Source organism: Argopecten irradians, chromosome 15 (genome assembly GCF_041381155.1).
Source record: "Argopecten irradians isolate NY chromosome 15, Ai_NY, whole genome shotgun sequence".
NCBI lineage: Eukaryota > Metazoa > Mollusca > Bivalvia > Pectinida > Pectinidae > Argopecten > Argopecten irradians.
Window position 1 is genome coordinate 15,481,826 of NC_091148.1, and position 19,111 is coordinate 15,500,936.

A 19,111-nucleotide genomic window follows, 5' to 3' on the forward strand; every position below is an offset into this window, starting at 1 on the left:
AGTAAGTAAGCTTTGCAACTGAAGACAAATATGTTTATACATGTTTACTAATTCGTCAATCCTATTTTTAAATAGATAATAATAATTTATTGAAAAATTAAAAAACACTCAATAGCGATTGTCAGCTGAAGCATCTCTTTAACAATTTAATCTAAAACATGAAATAACACACCAAACAATTTTTAAGGATATCTTCAAACAAAAATAGAATACTTAAGTTTTGAAAAATGTTCATTCAAAACCTGATTACTCCACAAATACAAACTCCCTTGGATAACATAAGAATATGGCACAGACTGTCAAACAGATGAAAGACGCATAGTCCACAAAAAATCTAGAACAGTGTCTGCACACGAACCTAACGTACTTTAAGAAAACTTTGGACTTTGGTATTTGGTTCTTTCTTAATGGTCTTATCAAAAAAACAAGAAAAATCATCAGGTATAAAAAATCTATTACCAAAGCTTGAATTCTAATACTCATAAAGGATAATCTAATTGCTGAAAAAAATCCTTGCTCATGTAATGAAAAAATGTAGCAAAAATAAATTATTTTGTGTTAGTTTATATAATTACTGAAACATTTTTGCGCTGTCATTATTATGGATTTTAAAATATCCAGGTTTTAATTATAATTTTAATATCTTGTTTCTTTATTCTATTTGATATTTGATTAGTTCTTGTTATCTACTACTGATTTTTGTGTCATTATCTCATAGTGTCATAGGTAGTGACTGTTCCTTGATTTATATTTTCACTCCCACACAACCTTACATTTCACTCTGACAAAAATGTAATAAATATCATATAAACAAAACAATAGAGGTTGAGGAATATTTCTGAAGTTAAGGAGTTTAAAAATTCTGTAATGCTTTTCTATGGAGAAATTTAAAGGAAGTTAAGAAAAGTTGATTAACTGGCCATGGTCCCTCTTCATATTTTACACAACTGAGATTGGAAAAGATCTTCACAAGTTCACTCAAGTTGACAGTAGTGATAATATTAAAATAGAAGCATTACTCCAGTTATAGACTCATGTAAATGTAGTTTTCTTGAGATTTAATGCTTCGTTATTTTGTTGTACTTTTCAGGTCATATTCAAGAAGCAGGTCAAGGTCACGATCGCCGTATCAGAAGAAAGGTAGATATGTGAGATCTCGATCAAGGTCACCACGATCCTCAAGACGTAGATCTCCTGCTTCCAAATTTCAACAGAGTCAACACCGGAGTTACTCCCCTTCCACAAGGAAACCATCCAGCAAACCTTATGTTTCACGGAAAAAAAGAAGCAGAACACCATCGCCCATATAGAAAAGGTTTTCCTCTCCAAGAAATAAATCTACCAACAACGACACAAGGGGCGCCACAAACATCTCAACAGAGGACGGTAGGTGGTGGATTATTCCGTCTACTCTTTGCATAATATTACAGTAGAGTTATCCTCCTCTTCCCCCCTTTCTTTCTCGCGCTATCCCCCCTTGCGGCTTATGTCTTATTTGATGGTGTGTATAGACTTCTTCGCTTAGTCATTATTTTTGTGAGCACAATTCATCGTACTCGTAAAAGGCAAAGGAGGGCAGGAAAAAACACAATGTCATATGCAATATATACAGAATAACTGCTTGGGTCACATTGAAATCGGCCCGATTTAATATATACCTCGGGGGTATAAGGGGGGGGTATGGGCTGGGGGTGGATTTCGGTATGGGCCATTTTCCCCGACATCAGACACAACTAACCACTCCAAAAATACACACCCTCACCAATACCGGTAAACATAGTTTTGTTCACATACTTCTTTTACATAAAAACCGGGGAGGCTGTTCGGTAATCGTCTTAATCGCCAAGGCGTTTGTTTCCTAAAGGGGAGAAATTTTTGGGGAACAACGAAGCAGTGAAAACCAGGACCAAAAGCCCAAGCAAGGCAGAGAGCTTCCATGTGTTATATTAAATCTTCTCCGGGCGCATTCAGGCAGGTCCTGGGACACCCTTCACAGAAAGGGAGGAAATTTTAATTTTTTTTTTTTTTTTTTTTTTAACAGGATAGGAGCGAGAGGGTCAAACCCATGATATTCTGGGTTAAATGGTATCTATAAAAAAAACTCTGTGGGGGGACACCCATTGTTTTTACACAAAAAAAAAAAAAAAACATTTTGAAAAAGGACCCACGAAAAAAACGGAAAAAAAACAAATATAAATCGGTAGACTTGAACCTACTGTGTGAAGGGCAAAGCATCTTAATTCACTAATCTGACGAATTATTCATAAGATGTCCCGGGCGATAACCGCCATCTCTTCTCCGGACACCGTAACGAATATCTTACCAATATCTTACAGAGAATAATGAACGATAGCTGTACCAGGCACGGCCAAATGTCGGGCCCACCCACGGGTTATGTTGGTGTGATTGCCACTCGGATTCCCGACCGGGATATTGGGGGGGATGATACTTAATGGAATGATGTGTGAACGCTTTTGAAGGAGGTTTGGTGGCATGTTGTTATGGGGAAATCTACGGGACACTGTAAGAAATTTTAACTTGAGATTAGAAACTCTTCTGGCACTTCCCCATTGTTGCTTGAGAGCCCGGGCCACCAGTGGGCCATGTTTGGTGTCCACCTGGGAACCGGGCTAAAATGGCTCAAAATCATGCCTGGAGTACATCCTAAGCCTAATCGGAAAGGGTTGTGACCAAAGCATTACACTCCAAACAAATTATTACAATGTAAAAGAAAAAAAAAATTCTGGCAACACCAGCACATATTCAGGGGAAACTGTATGCAATAATGAAAAAAAAAATAAATAACTGACTTGCTTCTAGTGGTTCTTCAAAATAATTGTTAATCAGCCTGCGATAAATCCAGAGTGGTTTAAAAAACATATCATATTTATTTTGCAGTTAAGATTATTGGATTGTAATATATAATAATGTATAAGAATTTCCAATATTTCAGTAAACAGAGAGAGGTTTGGACCAATCTAGGCAATTAGAGGGAAGCAGACATACGTGGTTAGGTCTCCCAGGTCTGAAGGTCAACACCGGTCAGAGGTCACCCAGGTCAAGAGGTCAACCAGGTTATACTTTATCTAGACAGGACAAGTCGTCCATCATCCTATAGAAATAGAGACAGATCGCCTGTATTAACAGGGGTCAAGTCATGACAGATTTGACCCCAAACAAACAAAGGTCATGGTCACCAGGGAGGCAATCCTTTCAGGGCTCTCTCTAGGGCACTCCAAGGGGCAGAAGTCCCATCTCCCGGGTACAACGTCACAGGATCTGGCCCCACAGGCATGTTGTTTCCAGCTGCGGCAAGCCAAATTTACAGCCATTAATCAGGTCCTTTGACTATCCCCCCAAGTCATAAGACTGGGGTGAAAACCATGTTTAATGAAACGGTTTGGGCTGTTTGAGGAGGATTTAGAACTTCCTCTTATTATAGAAGATAATAATTACAATAGGTATTCATCGGCGCGGTCCCAACATGGTCCATGATTCCCGTCGGACACATCAGACGAAGCTTCCGACAGGAGGATATCTTAGATATTCAACAGGAAAGACGAAGGGAGGGGAGGGAAGGGAAACGGCCGATCTTTGACCGAGAGGAGATTTTAAAGCGTTTCGACATGATGACATACTTGATGATGAGATTTATGAGGAGTAAGAGAACCATCAGTGTAAATGCACTCTAAACCTAGAGAGTCGTTCACGATTCGTACAGTTCTGACAGGCGTATCATACAAGGGTAGGTATTATTAGTGGGAGGATCGTACTAAGTAAAGGAGTGTTCATTTCATATGAGATTTTATGAAAAACAGGTCTAATTAGAATGTGTTTGATTTTTGCCAGCCCTTAGCAAGCAAAAGCTAAAACTTTGAGAAGGGAAATTTCATATAATATCATATGAAAATGAAGACAAATTATAATAATTTTATAAAGATTACTTTATCACTTAAATTCAAAGTCAAAATCCAGATGGAGGATGACATTTTGTTACAGCGCCCGCCCTAGAATGCCACGTTGTCTAACTTCTCTTGCTCTCTGACATTTTAGTATTGATGTTCAAATTGAAGTGCAACGCACTTTGTTAAATCTCCACATCAGGTTATATTTACACTTGGGATGACATGCAAAAAAATAAGTACAGTGCACCCATATGTTCACCAGAATTATAAGATAGATACAGTGTTTTTACATAGCCTAGAGGCAATTCAGAAATGTTAAGGTGTGGATGATATATTTTTGATTGAGTGAGGATGAACCCAGGGATTAATTTTACACTTCTAAATGAAAACTTTTGATTGATACCTGAAGTTAATTTCTTAACTCTGTTGGTAAAGTTCTGATACTATATAAATAAAATATAATTCAGGCTTGTTACTGATGTTATGTCTTCTTACATCAAATAGTTAGTTTCTAGATATATTACATGTAAGTTGGTGAGTGAGGTTTTAATTTTTTTTACCAAATGATGACATTTATTTTTGTATTTTTACAACATTCTTAAAGTGGAATACAATCAACTAAAATTAGGATGATACATTGTATAAACTTTGTTTTGTCCAGGAAGGGAAGCATTCAGAGATCTCAGTTATGCTGAACCACAGATCTGATAAAGTAAGTGGATGAATATATAATGGTTTGGTCAGTTATATGTTAAATAGGCACTAGTACATCATCTCCAGTGGTAATGGAACGTTATATCTTAATCGTTATCGTTCAATCACCACAAATAGACACAATAGTCCACAGATATGTTATCAGTCATCACGTGATTATATGGAAATTATTCCATTGTTCTGAAAATGAATTGAATGTATTTCATAATATGGAAACGTATCTAGTCTTCTTAAAGATGCTCCACCCGCCAACAGCATTAAATGATACTCATCATTATGAGCAAATAATTGGTGTTTAATCGTGTATAAATATATATACATCTTATTAACACAAAAATTTACATATTAAATCATTTATTTAAGAACTGGTAATTTAGTTCATTTGATGTACATCAAAAGAGGCGTATAACGGTACAGTGGTTGACTGTGTGGCTTTGATATCGGGTGTCACTATCTTTGTAGTCTTCAAAGGAAATCTTTGCTAGCTTGGGTTATTGGTCAAATGGTTTTTTGCTGAGCTGCCTCCAATTTCACTATGAGACTAGTCCAGGGCTGTAGAGATCGTAATTGAATCGGAAAACCACAGGAGTATCGAGGATGATCGACCCACGGCTGATCTTATTTATATAAATGTTGCGTTTCAGGTTCGACCCTCGCCCTGATTCCCCGATATGAGAGTTTATTAGATGAAAATAAATTCCGAGATTCTACCAAAGTGACTCGTGTTCAACGCAATCCAAACGATCTCCGACACAGCTTACAGAAGAGGCGACATTGATGACGACGGGACGATGATGACCAGCTGTTTGATGCTAGGTGAAGTCTATGATACTTTCTCAGTCTGTGACATTAATTTTTTCGCTGCTAGTCATTTGGACTAGTTAATCCAAAAAATTTACTACCCTGACTATTTAATTACAAGTCCAAATTAAATATACAGCAGTTACGCTTCAGCACTTCAGTCATGATCTTTAGTTTTTTACCCAAATTACAGTTTGGATGCTTTAGTGAACGCAAAAATTCTCACAAAATGATTCATTCAGACAGAAATAATCACAAACAGAATGCACTCAAAATGTGTTGAAAGATATAATTGACCATCGCTCTTGTAAATTAGTTATATTTACTTATTTTAATCAGGTAGGAAGCCACTAGTCCAATCGGACTAGTACATTACAATTAGCACTATAGTCCAGCTATAAAAATTTTAGTCGTGGGCTTATCAATCTAGTGCTTAATGGTCACGACCCTTTCTTACATTTGAAAATGTAAACCACTTATGTAATGTATGTGTTGGGTGACAGTAATCATGTTACATTAAAAATCTATTTTTTGACTAACTTGTACAAATTAAATGTTATATGCTCTGTATTTACACTTAGATTTCTTATTAGTGCAACGATGGCGTAATTGATTATTTAGATTTGGTTATTGTTAAAAGGACATTTCTATGTTAGAAAAAATTTAGCAAAATGCCTGTTTGAGTTTAAATACATTGTCAAATTAGTATGTTTTTTCAATTTATAGAACCTGGAATTTTTGACCACCAGAAATCATTTTTGTACGGACACCTAGTGGAGCATGACCTTAAATTCACACAGGACTAACAGTTTCTTGACCAGCCGATATAGAGTGTCTGGAAAAACTTGCGCAATTCAGTAAATGGAAATAGGTAATTAAGTCATCTAAATTAAGGGAGTGGGCGCCAGATGTCACTTATAAATACTAGCTGTGACAGAGTAGACTGTTTTCACACTATCATTGGTGAACACACATGTTCCTAGACTCGATGTCAAGATGTCAACAGACGTTAGAACTGGTATTTAGAGAATTGATTGACAATACCACAAGCATCGGAAATTGGTATGACGTTTGAATTAGGTAAGTTCTAATTACAATTTTCACTCGCTAAAGCAGAAAATGTAGATTTCTAAGTTGAATTGATGTTTCAAGTATCATGATGGCAGAGTAAGAGATCTTACAAGAACTGTTATGTGTGGTACTCTCCTTTGTCACTGTTAGATCAGGTCATGCGGATGTTAGAGAGCTGCAGATTAGTTCAGAGTCCCCTGATGCAGATTATGAGATCCTGTATGAAGTCAAAGAACTCAGGTAGGATCGATATATAATGTTCTACACACATAGTCAACTCGGTAGATATGATCAGGTAGGATGAGTCAGACTCAGGTAGAATTCTACACATCCGATCCTTCAGAAGGAGTTCAAGTCAGAGAAAGACTCAATGGACAGTCACTTGTTCACCGAAAACAGAGTTTGTCAGGTTAGGAACGAGGTATAAATCACCACCTCTTCATAGGAATCTTTAGTCAGGTCCACTAGGTTAGACGTTCAGACAATGTCATGACCATTCGTTAGTCAGTTATCCCTCAGGTAATTAGTCATAGGTGAAAGGTACATGTTAGAATTCAGTTCCTGACAGGTTGGACAGACCTTCAGTCAGTCCTCAGATTAGGACTAGTTAGGAGACCAGGTCCCATTGAGTAGGAATCAGTTAGTAATACTCCCTGTCCTCATATTTTATTGTCAAGCGCAACCCAGTCTCTACAGGTCCATCTAGGTTGGAACTGTGATCAGGTCACTCAGGTAGAACGTGTAGAGACTATCAGGTCAGGTTGCTCCAAAAATTAATGTTACTCATCAGGGCGCCACAGTCAGCAAAGGAATTTTAGAATAACACATTGTAGGATGTTAGTCTGGTCTCTCCAGGTAAATCACCTGTTGAGGGATAGTTTCACAACAGATGGCGAAGGCCACTTGTAGTAGTCAAGATTATATCTCAGGGTAGGACATTACTCCTGGTCACCAGTATGTATTACAACATTACCTTTAGTCAGATATTCCAATCGTTGACTCCTAGTTCATTAAGATATAGTCCATCAGGTAGGACAGTTAGTCAGGTACTTAGTTGTAGGATTACTATATCTAGGTCCTCAAGGGACAACCACATTAAAGTCAGCTAGTAACTGTTAGAATCAGGTACCTCAAAGTTTTAGAAATTAGTCATGTCAAACTCACTATTGATGTCACTAGGTCCAATTAACAACATAATCACATTGTTTAGTGTACCAAATGTTATATTTCCGACATAGAGCATGTTTTCAGGTCTCTAAAAGACTTAGTGATTGTACAGAGACCTTATGTAGGAAACGTCATTTAACCATTCAAGATAGCTATTATTATTTTGGAATTTGTTTTCAATAAAAGGACTGTTTCAATATACGTCAGTGAAAAAACATATATCTTAGATCACGTCCTCAGTATTCCATTTTAGTATACAGGATCCTCAGCTATTAAGGTCCATAATGTTATCGCGTAAATTTAATACTGGTCCTCAGGATAGGATTTATTGTGATGACAGCACCTCAACGATGTTATATCTTCCAAGTATAAGGTTCCTCAGGTATGTTACTCACATCAGGCTAGTTTATTGTCTTTTAGAGTGTATCCATAGTGATAAATAAACAGTCAGGAATTACCCTTGGAAAAGGGCATTTATTTAGGTATAAAGAACTAACCTCTGTCAACTGGCTAAACATCATTAATGTCATATCTATCAACAAGTTTTAGTACAGGTCAACGAAAAGCATGGGGGGAATGTTCTTGTTGAAACCTCAGCATAACTAAACAGTCCATTGTGAGATAAAATAGTCCGATGTCCTCAGGACTGTGAGGCATACCAGTTAGGACAGCGTTGGAAGGTAGGACAACATGAAGTCAAGCAGTCCAGGTGATATGCCGACAAAAAAGGCCTACAGTAGGACAATGATACAGGTCCTCAGGTAGGATGTTAAACAGAAAGTAACAGGTAGGATGTTAGTCAGAGAGCTCAGGAATACACGTTAGTCAGGTCAGGTAGGATGTTCAGTCTTAGGTCCTTATGTAAAGAAACATAGTGCAAGACACCGTCAAAGGATGTTAGTCAGGTCAAGCTCTTTTGGAAATATGTCGGAGAAAAAACACGAACAGGAATGTCTATAAACAACGTGGTAAAAGCGGATTGGTACACACACCACGTAACCACTATGAAACCGCCAATGAGCTGAATAACTACTTTGGATCAGTCTTTAACCCACCAGAAAGTGAAGATCCACCACACTTCCAAATGAGACCATATCAAACAGGTAACTTCATGATATCGAATGTCGACAGGAGTTTAATTGAAAAAAAAACTATAAAGAAATTGAAACCCTAATAAATCTCCAGGGACTGACGTCTTTCATCCTAAACTTCTTGTTGAAACTTCAAATGAAATATCACAACCCTTGGAAATCATATTCAGGAAATCTTTAGACGAAGGGAAAATTCCAGACGAATGGCGAATTGCAATGTGACTCCTTTATACAAGAGTGGAAACCACAACAAAGTGGAGAACTACCGTCCAATAAGTCTGACTTCAATCCCAGGCAAAATTCTCCAAAGAATCATTAGGGACAAACTCGTAATTCATATGGACGAGAACCATCTCTTCACAGAACATCAACATGGCTTTAGATCTGGTAAATCGTGTACTACCAACCTATTGGAGGTCCTTGAACATTGGGCAGAAGCCATAGATAAAGGGAGTAATGTCGACGCAATTTATATTGACTTCAGTAAAGCTTTTGATAAAGTCCCTCACAAACATCTACTTAAAAAACTAAAGGGTTACGGTATCACTGGAAAAGTACTGAAGTGGATAGAAGACTTCTTATCCAATCTACAGCAACGAGTTGTTATTCATGGTGAAACTTCTGGACTAGTAGGATGTGACAAGTGGTTTGTACCACAAGGTTAGTGTCTTAGGTCCTGTTTTCTATTTCTTGATATATATTAATCACTGCCTCGAAGTTGGTCAAATACATAGCAACCATTAAATATTATTTGCTGACGACTCTAAATTTTTTAGAATCAATAACAACCACACCGAGTCTCAGAAAACTTCAAGCAGACATAGTCAGTCCTGTAGTTCATTTGGAACTGAGAGACTGGGAAAATGGCCCTTGAACACTAAAAAATTTAAACACCTCTCATTATAGGCAAATCTAGAACAAGCGAATTATTATCCGACTCCCGGATACTGCCTCCATTTTCCTCTGCGGAAGCATGTGCTATCGGTCTGGCGGTTGACCATATCGAAGAAAACCGCATTGAAAAGGCAATCATCTTCTCCGACTCTCTTTCGGTTCTTCAGGCTTTGAAATCAAGAAACCCTAGAAACACATTAATCCAAAATCTTTTAATCCGAACATTTCGATTATCTTCTAAAACTCAAATTACTTATCTCTGGATTCCCAGTCATGTGGGTATTAAGGGGAATGAACAGGCTGATAAAGCAGCTAAGACTGCTCTTCGCCTAGCACAAACAGATTTGAAACTACCATACACCGACATCAAACCTTCAATTCAGTCAGCCATCAAACACCATTGGCAACAAAGGTGGTCTACCGAAACAAACAATAAACTGTTTAAAATTCAACCTACACTTAATCCTAAACTGTCCAGTTGGAGAGACCGCAGAGAGGAAGTTGTTCTCTCTCGGCTCCGAACTGGACACACATATTTTACACATTCCTATCTATTGAGAGGGGAGGATCCTCCTACATGCCATGCATGTGATTCTCCTCTCACAGTGGAGCATGTTTTATTGCATTGTATTGATTTTAAACACATACGAGATAAATACTACGATGTCTCCGACATGTACACTTTGTTTCAATGCCGTGAGACTATAATCGTATTTTTAATTATCTCAAAGAGATCGGTATTTTTAAGCAAAATATGAACGTTTTCTCATCATACATCGTATCAACTCAACATTTCATCGTTTCATCAACATTGTGCATGAGTTTTCTCATGTGTTTTTAGCCAAATTTTTATTTTATCCCATGCAAACCTATTTTTATCAAATAAACGTTTTTACAATATGTGTTTTAGTCCTTGCTTGCTGTTTTTCTTACCCTGAACTTTTATCCTGATATTAATGCATGACTTGTAGTTTGGCCCTAAATGACCTTAGTTGTCGATGGGCCGTAAAACTCAAACAAACAAACAATCTAACAAACTTGAAAATCCTAATATACTCTAACCACATCAAACATTTATCAAATAATTTAGAAAAAAATCAATGCTTAAAAATTAATTCAAAGTCTTGTGTGAAAGCATTTTTTTAAGATTTTATTTATAGCGTCCCTTGGTGAAATCAATAATCACATATAATTTTGTATATTCAAACAGGCGTTACATAATCCGAATTCAAGGGCTTACCATAATTTATTATTATATGATCGATTATCTATAGGATGGGACAATGGTATGCATTTTTCTCTGGTCTGACGGTCCACAATAGAGAATTAAAGTCTCTTCAGGGCAGGAGATCCAGCTATGTTCAAAATGGTTAAAACATAAAAACAACCTTGTAACTGGTAATAAAGAATAACAAACAAACCAATATAATCTTATTATAAAAAAATTAGCAATAGATGTGTGTTACGGTGTAATTTGTCAACAAAAATCACTGATTACAGTTTCGAAAAAAGACCCAGAGTTCTATTCATTTCTTCTTTCCGTTTGCTATTTCTCTCACAGGCCTTGATCTGGTTTGCCCCATTGAATCACATCCTAAAGAGACATGGTCCAAGACTTGTTTGTGTTCCCTGCTGCGGCAGAAATGCCCTTCTTCTATATGGCGACAAACCTATGATACCCCCAAACCGTGTGAACCGTGAACCTGACTTGACCATATGTTACTAAGGACAAAATAGTGGGGGTGAATACTGTTGGGTCATCATCGATCTACCAGGATACCCGTGGGATAGGGATTTTTTGGTACAAGTTTGCCAGAGGAGATTGAGTATCATTTGTGTTAGAAGGTTGCACTGTTTCTCGTCGACGTTCTTTCGGCTTTGCTAATGGCTCGTCGACCCTTTTTACCATTTTTACAGCGTTTTTTTGAAAAACAAGTTCTGATGCCCCACCGCCCCCCAAGACTGTAACCACATGGAGGGGAATCTGCACTTTTCCGGTTGGTTTCTCTGTGCTTGCCTTTGAGGAGGGTTTCCTCCGAATATCTCCACATCATGTGCGCCCACCTTTCTTGACGTATACGCAAGTTCATTCAAGGGCTAATGGGATAAGGAGTCTCGTTGGGTCTTCCCATTTTGTGATGATTAAAATCTTTAACTCATCGTCCTTGAAGGTGTTAATTACCTCTGAAGAAACATTTCTCACAGCACTTAAACAAGGTCGGCTCTGGCCATTTGTTCTTTGGCTTCGTAGAGTCCACATCCTCTGTAGCAGAAGGCCCCCCCAGTAGCGCGAACACATTATGTCGAAGGCTGACAACAAGAACAAAATATAAATAAAAAGACAGCATTAATAATTCCATTTAACTCACCTAAACCATTCTAATTATATAGGATATATAGTACTGTTAAATTTCCACAATAAGAAAATCTCCAAATTCTATAATGGGACCTTTTCCAAGTTCTGAATTACCTTCAAAGCCCTCCATTTTATTACAAATAGTTATTCAAATCCATAAGTTTCCTAGGTAGTTAGTTTAATTTTGTAAGGACGGCCTCCCATGTTTGAGCACATGATGCGTGAAGCGTGTATGTTTGTGCGAGTAATAGTTTGATTTTATGGATTCACAATAGCTCAAAAAATCCCAATCTGATCAAAATACAGATCCTTATTATCACTACGGTTACATAAGAGGATCTGATGGAAAATACGCCATTAGGGGTCATGTCCAGGTGACTTTTGTAAATGGCCAAGCAAATTGCTGCTGGCTAAAATTTTGATCTGAATTTTCAAGGGGATCGAAAATAGTTTGTAAAGTCTGAGTCGGAATTATTTCCGTGTACGTTAGTCATACTCGCCCAAAGAGCAACAATAAAGCTAATCGTTATTTGTTATGTTGGGGGCGAACAGAAGGTGGCGTTGTCCAATTGACAGAGCAACGTGTCAGACAGTTGCGAGCTTGCGGTCTGTACCTATACAGTTAAATAGGATAAATCTACTAGTAAATACACATCAGTATATTAGGATAATCTCTTACAAATAGACCCAGTTACTGTACAATTAACTAGAATCTTTAGCTAAAATAGAAATGTATTTTTGTTTCAGGCTTTCCGAGAACAGGGCTTTCCAGAAACTGAAACGTGTAGTAGACCGAGAAAGACTGTTTCTTTAAGCACAATCGATTATGTATCCAGCAGAAACATTGCGGAGAAATTACATGTGGATACTGTGTCTAACACAATTGCAAAACATTATACACAACAGAACCATCATATAAACTAACAGCAAGAACATCCGCCGATGGGGATTGCCTTTTTAATGCTATATCAATTTCACTAATTGGAAATGAGCATCTATCAACCACAGTAAGATACAGAAACTGTGTTTGGAAATGATGAACAACAGAGAGGCCGTGCTGAGTCATCCACATGCGTAGCAGTTTTTTCCGCTGCTATCTCCAGACTACGTGGGATGCATGCATGAGTTGTGCAGGTGATGGCAATTCGTGCTTCAGTACGTGGTACTGTAATCAGCATTTAACAGACATCATTCCAATTCCAATTAAATCAGTCGTTTACCCGTTTGTCAATGGCATTTAAAGATTTTATGCCGCGGTAAAAATTTTAACACCATTGTACAGCCATCCCAACCAAAAACAATCCAAACCCAGATCACTTTTTAAAAACAACTAGCAAATCTAGCATTTGTAGCATATTTAGGATGTAGATGCGAATCAGAAGAGAAAATTACCTTTACCATCTTGGAAAATTCAAAGAAAAAGATAAAGAAAAAAAGTATGTCGGGACAGACCGCTCAGGTATTGAAATGATTGTGCATCCTAGCTCAAAAGAAAGATCCCACAGTAAGTATGCTATGATTTCGGACAAAAGACAATAGTGTTGATGGTCCCAAAATCAAGTCGTCCAATTAGGGACACAGATGTATAGAGACAAAAAAAGAAATAAAACAAATCCAGAAGAACTATCTCCAACAAAACAACGTAGCTGATGAAATATTTTCTTTCAATATCACAAAAGACCCATCATTTTCCTTCAATTCGGAAAATTGAGCTAGAGGTGCAAAAAATCTTCAAAAAATGTGATGAGAATTTATTCAGACGGAGCAAAATCACTTGATCTAAAAGGCATAACTGTATTGGGGAGGTGCAAGTGCTTAATGGAAGTGTGGATAGGACTCTCAATCTTGAGGAAAAATTGTACTACCCGTATGACAACGATCACTTACAAAACAAAAACGGGTGGTTCTGCATGAAACAACAAACGATAACCCCAAATAATGTATAGGACACAAATTTTCATACCATTGAGGATGCTGATTATCACAACCTATCATATATTTCTTTTAAACCATGTACGCAGTCGACTAGGCACGCGAGTTGACTGTAACTATAGGTATTTATAGTGACCGAGGAGCAGTTGCGATGACAAATGCACTACACGATGCCTTTCCAAATGAGAAACTTTGTATTGTGCCAACGGACACATTAAAGAACACCTTAAAAAGATTCTTAGTGGAAAATAAGGTACATCTTTTACAGACTAGGACAGAGCATTCATAACTTCATACGTTGCTGAAGGACGGCAATTGTCCTCGCCAAAAAAATGAATATGGATTATTGCCATAACCAGACAAATAAAGACGATTTGGAGCATACTTTAAAATCACTGTCGACAATATTGGCAAATTTTCTGGAAACCCAAATTACCGGTCATTTGTCATCTCACCTCTCCGAAAAGCGAATTGATCACGGGTTATGGACCAATAATACACTCTGAATCAGAATGAATAAACAGGGCCTTAAGCAGGCAGCAAGGTTTTAAGCAACATAAATTACCTGAACAGATAAACAAGATGTCTTTGGTGTCCAATATACAAATTTTTAGACTTTTCGTAAGGGCTTTTGCATGGAAGTGGCAACTAACATAATAGACCCACAATTTCCAATTATCTCACAGTAAACAGCAATTCGATGTTTGGGCAAAAAAAAAACAGTAAGCGAAACAAAGATCAGCCCATTTTCCGGCATTCCTGCAAAAAAGAAAACAACAAACGAGATTACATCGCAAAATTGATTTTCAATCATTCTTGTGCAATACCTTTTTTCAGTGTTAAAAAAAATCAAGCTCCAAGATCAAAAATGTGAAAAACAACACACATGTTCGTCATACAAAGATGAATACATTGTTAAATCAGAAAAACCGACTTCCATGCAATTTCGATTTCAGGTTGGTAAATTGACCTGAAGATATATTGTAAATCACATAGATTTACTGTCTCAGTTAACCCAGCTTCTCGGAGACAAATACACATTACGGTAATCTAGACAGATAAATATTCCTTTTTTTTGATCCTGATGAATAATTTTTAGAGATGGTGTGTTGATTATCCATTTATCTTTTTTAATGTTACCATCTGCTGTCAGTTATCCCAAAATCACAACTTTTGAATTTACACTGTAGTACATTGTTCAGTTTCCTTTAGGGCGTTAGAATTGTTGACCTGTGTTTACAACTATCCTTATTGTGTGTGATCGTAAAAGGCGACTAAATTTAGGATCTTATCTTTTCTCTTCTTCCTAACTGAATTTATCTTTCCTAATGCCTTCGTTGGCTAACCTTGAGCCTCACTTTTGGTGACTTTGAGTTGAGCGTTCGCCCCCTTGTGAAATCTAAGGCTGTGGGTTCTGTTGTCCCTGCCGAGAACACCAAAGTCGCCCTATAACTTTATTAGCAGTAGTTTCATTCCGGCGTGCTTAGCGTTCAGCATTACAGGGAGTGGGACGACTGGTTCGTTAAATTTTGTCAGTATATATATATGTGACCGGGTGGGGTGTGTTGCTTGGTGTCTTCGGCGGCATGCTTCACTTTATATAGCAAATGCTAAAAAGGGCATACTAATTAATTCACTTATACAACAAGACAAAAGGTACCCGAACATACCGCAGTTCCCAGTACAATCATTATTTAATTATACAACGATAACCATCGGTAATATACATGTGGAGGGCTTAAATGACATAGCTAGTCTTCATAACGCAGGTAAATAAATACAAACAAACAAGCTTGTCGGAGCCATATATCTCTATTGTAAACTGAGTATCAGAATATAATAGAGGTTACACAATCGAGCAGCTGCTATTGGATACACAACGAGCAGTCTAATAGGATATTGAATTTATTTCACTCGAGTGAATTATTTTTTAAAAGTTACAAAAGACACGAGCTTTAGCGAGTGTCTTTTGTAACTTTTAAAAAAATAATTCACGAGAGGGAAATTAATTCAATATCCAATAGTTGCAGAGTGGTGTGACCTGTTTCTACCACAATGTTTTTCGTGACAATAGGCCCACGTTTTTTTTACTAGAGTTCCGTATGCAAATTAGGCGTAGTGATATAACCTGTATGATACAGAAACTAATTAATATGCAAAACATTCAATTTCGTAATTATTTTTTATTACTTTAATAATTGATAATACACAAATATTTCTATAAAATAATGATAATTAAATGTATTTGATATCCGAAACCCAGTCATTTCATTCTCTTTAAATCATATTGACCGGGGACTATATGCGCGCAAATTTAACAGTTGTGTGGCCTTGGCATGTGACGTAATTTTCCCGCGCGGATTGTTCAAACCCACTCTAGTCCGTGTCACTGTCGGAGTAAAGCACCCTTGGCCTTTGGCGTTTCCTACAAGTACACACGGACTTGTTGTTGATGTTTATTGTGAAAGATCCACCATTAATGGGTCCCGAAAACAATGACGGGAGCGTGTTTGGTAATGGTGGTCTGTTTGATACGTTTTTGAAGTTGAACATCACCGTTTGATGACACTAGTGATGATGGCCGGGGGCCGGTTTGGGCCCGGATGATGGATTGTTTTGCTGGCTGACCGATCTGCTCTGAGTGCGCGTTCGACAATGTTCTTGAGATCGTCCTATGTTGGTTTGAGTTTATTGTCGAATAGTTGTTAATACTCTGGATGTTCTTGTGTCCGGAAATCTGAAAGGATAAAAAAAAAATGCAAAAATATGCAAGTGATTCGTAAAAAAGTTACAGTAGCCCTACTGTACCGAAATATTTGTGATGGGATGTATTTTCTTAAATAAAGGTAAGTCTGCATTAAAAACACACATTTTGTTATTATTTAACGTACAAGAATATTTTATTAATACCTGCATAATCTGATTGGGAGGCAACCCGTTATCATTCAACTTCTGTACAAGATACTTTCTTGCGCTATGGTTCGTGAGGCGCTTTCCATTTCCCCCTGTTTTGCTCGTCAAGCCTAAAACATTTTTATTGCAAATATTGAAAAATCCTGTTTCACGGGTCATAATTCAGTAATCATTTAGTATTAAAGTGCAAATAACCAGGACAATCGACCTTGACCTGTTGTGTGAAATTTTGAAATGCAACATGACATCGTGTTCTGTTTCAGTACACACTGTAATACATTGTATAGCCTGTGTACAATCTGAAAGGGGCGGGGCTTAGTTTTTTGTTACTTTTGTTGACAGCAGCTGTTTATTATAATGGAAGTTTAGGATGAATTCATAAAATATTTACCTGCATTTTCTGCCATTGTAGTCATGAATCTTCCCAGTTTATTTACGCCGACAGGCTGGCACTTAAACCACCTGCTAGATTTGTCCATGTTTGTATTAGTGGCGATATAATAGGGGGCATCATCATGGCAGTATGTTGGCGGACGGCGAGATTGGTAGACCTTATAAGTGGCGACAGGGCAGCGTGATGGGGTTTTAGGGGTAGCCCAGGCGCGCGGGGGGACGGCCCTTACATTCTTAGGATTTGATCCAGGCCTTGTTTTTAGTTTGCCGTTCACGAAATTCAATGTACTCATTATTCTCTGAATCTTTACATAGCTTAATATCCCCCCAACACATATCCCTGTGTGTTCAGTAACACCTCGCATGCCAAAATGCACAGTATTTAGAAAACCAAACTGTTCTTAACAAACTGTCAGGGTTGTGTGAACCAAGTTGACCTACGTCATACAATTTATCTATGTCTTTGTCTGAAACAGCATCAGCCCTCTTTTCTAAAATTTCCCTTTCGCCCTATCGTTTTAGCTTTTTTGCTGCTTAGATTTGATAACCTCCATTACCTTAGAAAACTCTACACTTGTTGTTAGTTGTTTGCCGTAATCTTTCGATTTCAAATACCGATCAATGCTACATGCCATGTTTCTAATGGTAGCAGGTTCATATTCCTTTCCATGATTGTTTCTAACATTCATAAAAAAGATACATAAGTAACTTGTTCAGCTGAACTGGCGGAATCGATTCTAATGGCCTGTTTTCCTTGAGAACCACACTGAAAAAAATCAATCTCGTACTTTTTTCATATCTAAATCAGTTTTTTTTCTTAGTGTTTTTGTTGACCTCTGAAGCAATGAATCTGTCAACATCAAAATCTTCTAATGAATCTTTGTCTGACAAATATGGATCATGGGGCTTATCAACTGGGGGTGTTAATGTACTCTGAATGGTTTCCGATATCGTGACAGATCTAACGTTAGTTTGTGATATTGTAACGTCGCGATCCTGGGCATGACGGTATGACGTCGAAACCGATACCGGGCTTCAGTTGCTATTTTGCCTGAATCAAAAACTGAAATTTCAAATCGGTCGAAACCATAATTAGTGTCTGCCTTTGAAATAGACTTGATTACTCCCCTTTCCCCGTCACATAGCTTCACTCTGTCGCCAATATTGACCAAATCTTCGTCCATCGCAGCCATGATGTTGACGTTGAAAGCAGACGACGTAAACATTGATCACGTGGGGTAGAAAAAGTAGTACCGGTCAAAGGTCAATTTCTCCACCAATCAAAAACGCCGGAAGGTTATATTCCACTAGTGGAATATCAATATATATAATCAACGGTGTGTACATATAACCAATGGCCTGAGAGTTGAATAAAATCGACACATTGTGGTAGACTGTGGTATTTTTCTAATTCCATTTATAATTTATGCAATTTACGTATTCTTAAATATCTTGATTCTTTGAGATGATCAAATATACCTTGTTATTTTAAAGATATTTTTATGAATATATATTTTTGTGTACATTATATGTCCAATATCTTATATGTTTATATGTTCAATGTAATATGTATATATATATTCCTTGTGACATTAGTAGTGTCTTGAACTTTTAACCCCGTCTTAACTATACATGACCATAGCTGTTAATAGGACGTTAAATAATCATACGTAAAAATTGAACTTTTACATAGTTTTGTTTTATATCGTGATTCATAAAGAAATGTTATTTTTGTATTTGTAAAGCAATTATTTGCCTGATGTCGTAATTGCTACGCAAAATAAAGTTTATATATCTAATAAGAATTTTAATTTCTTATCATTCTGTATTTTGTCTGATATTGATCTCATCTACAGATGGATTAACATATATAC

At 37.3% G+C, this 19,111-nt stretch overlaps 1 long non-coding RNA gene and 1 pseudogene across 1 annotated transcript; one reads left to right on the forward strand and one right to left on the reverse strand.

The window, feature by feature from the left end:
- Window positions 1-988: 988 nt before the first annotated feature.
- On the forward strand, window positions 989-3,692 carry LOC138308617 (serine/arginine repetitive matrix protein 1-like; annotated as a pseudogene).
- A 12,854-nt stretch (window positions 3,693-16,546) lies between these two features.
- LOC138309422 (uncharacterized) lies at window positions 16,547-17,491 on the reverse strand. Its single transcript, XR_011206271.1, has 3 exons — window positions 17,236-17,491; window positions 16,842-16,954; window positions 16,547-16,668 (listed from the first exon to the last, which is right to left on the reverse strand). It is a non-coding gene; the product is annotated as an uncharacterized lncRNA (long non-coding RNA).
- Between the last annotated feature and the right edge of the window lie 1,620 nt (window positions 17,492-19,111).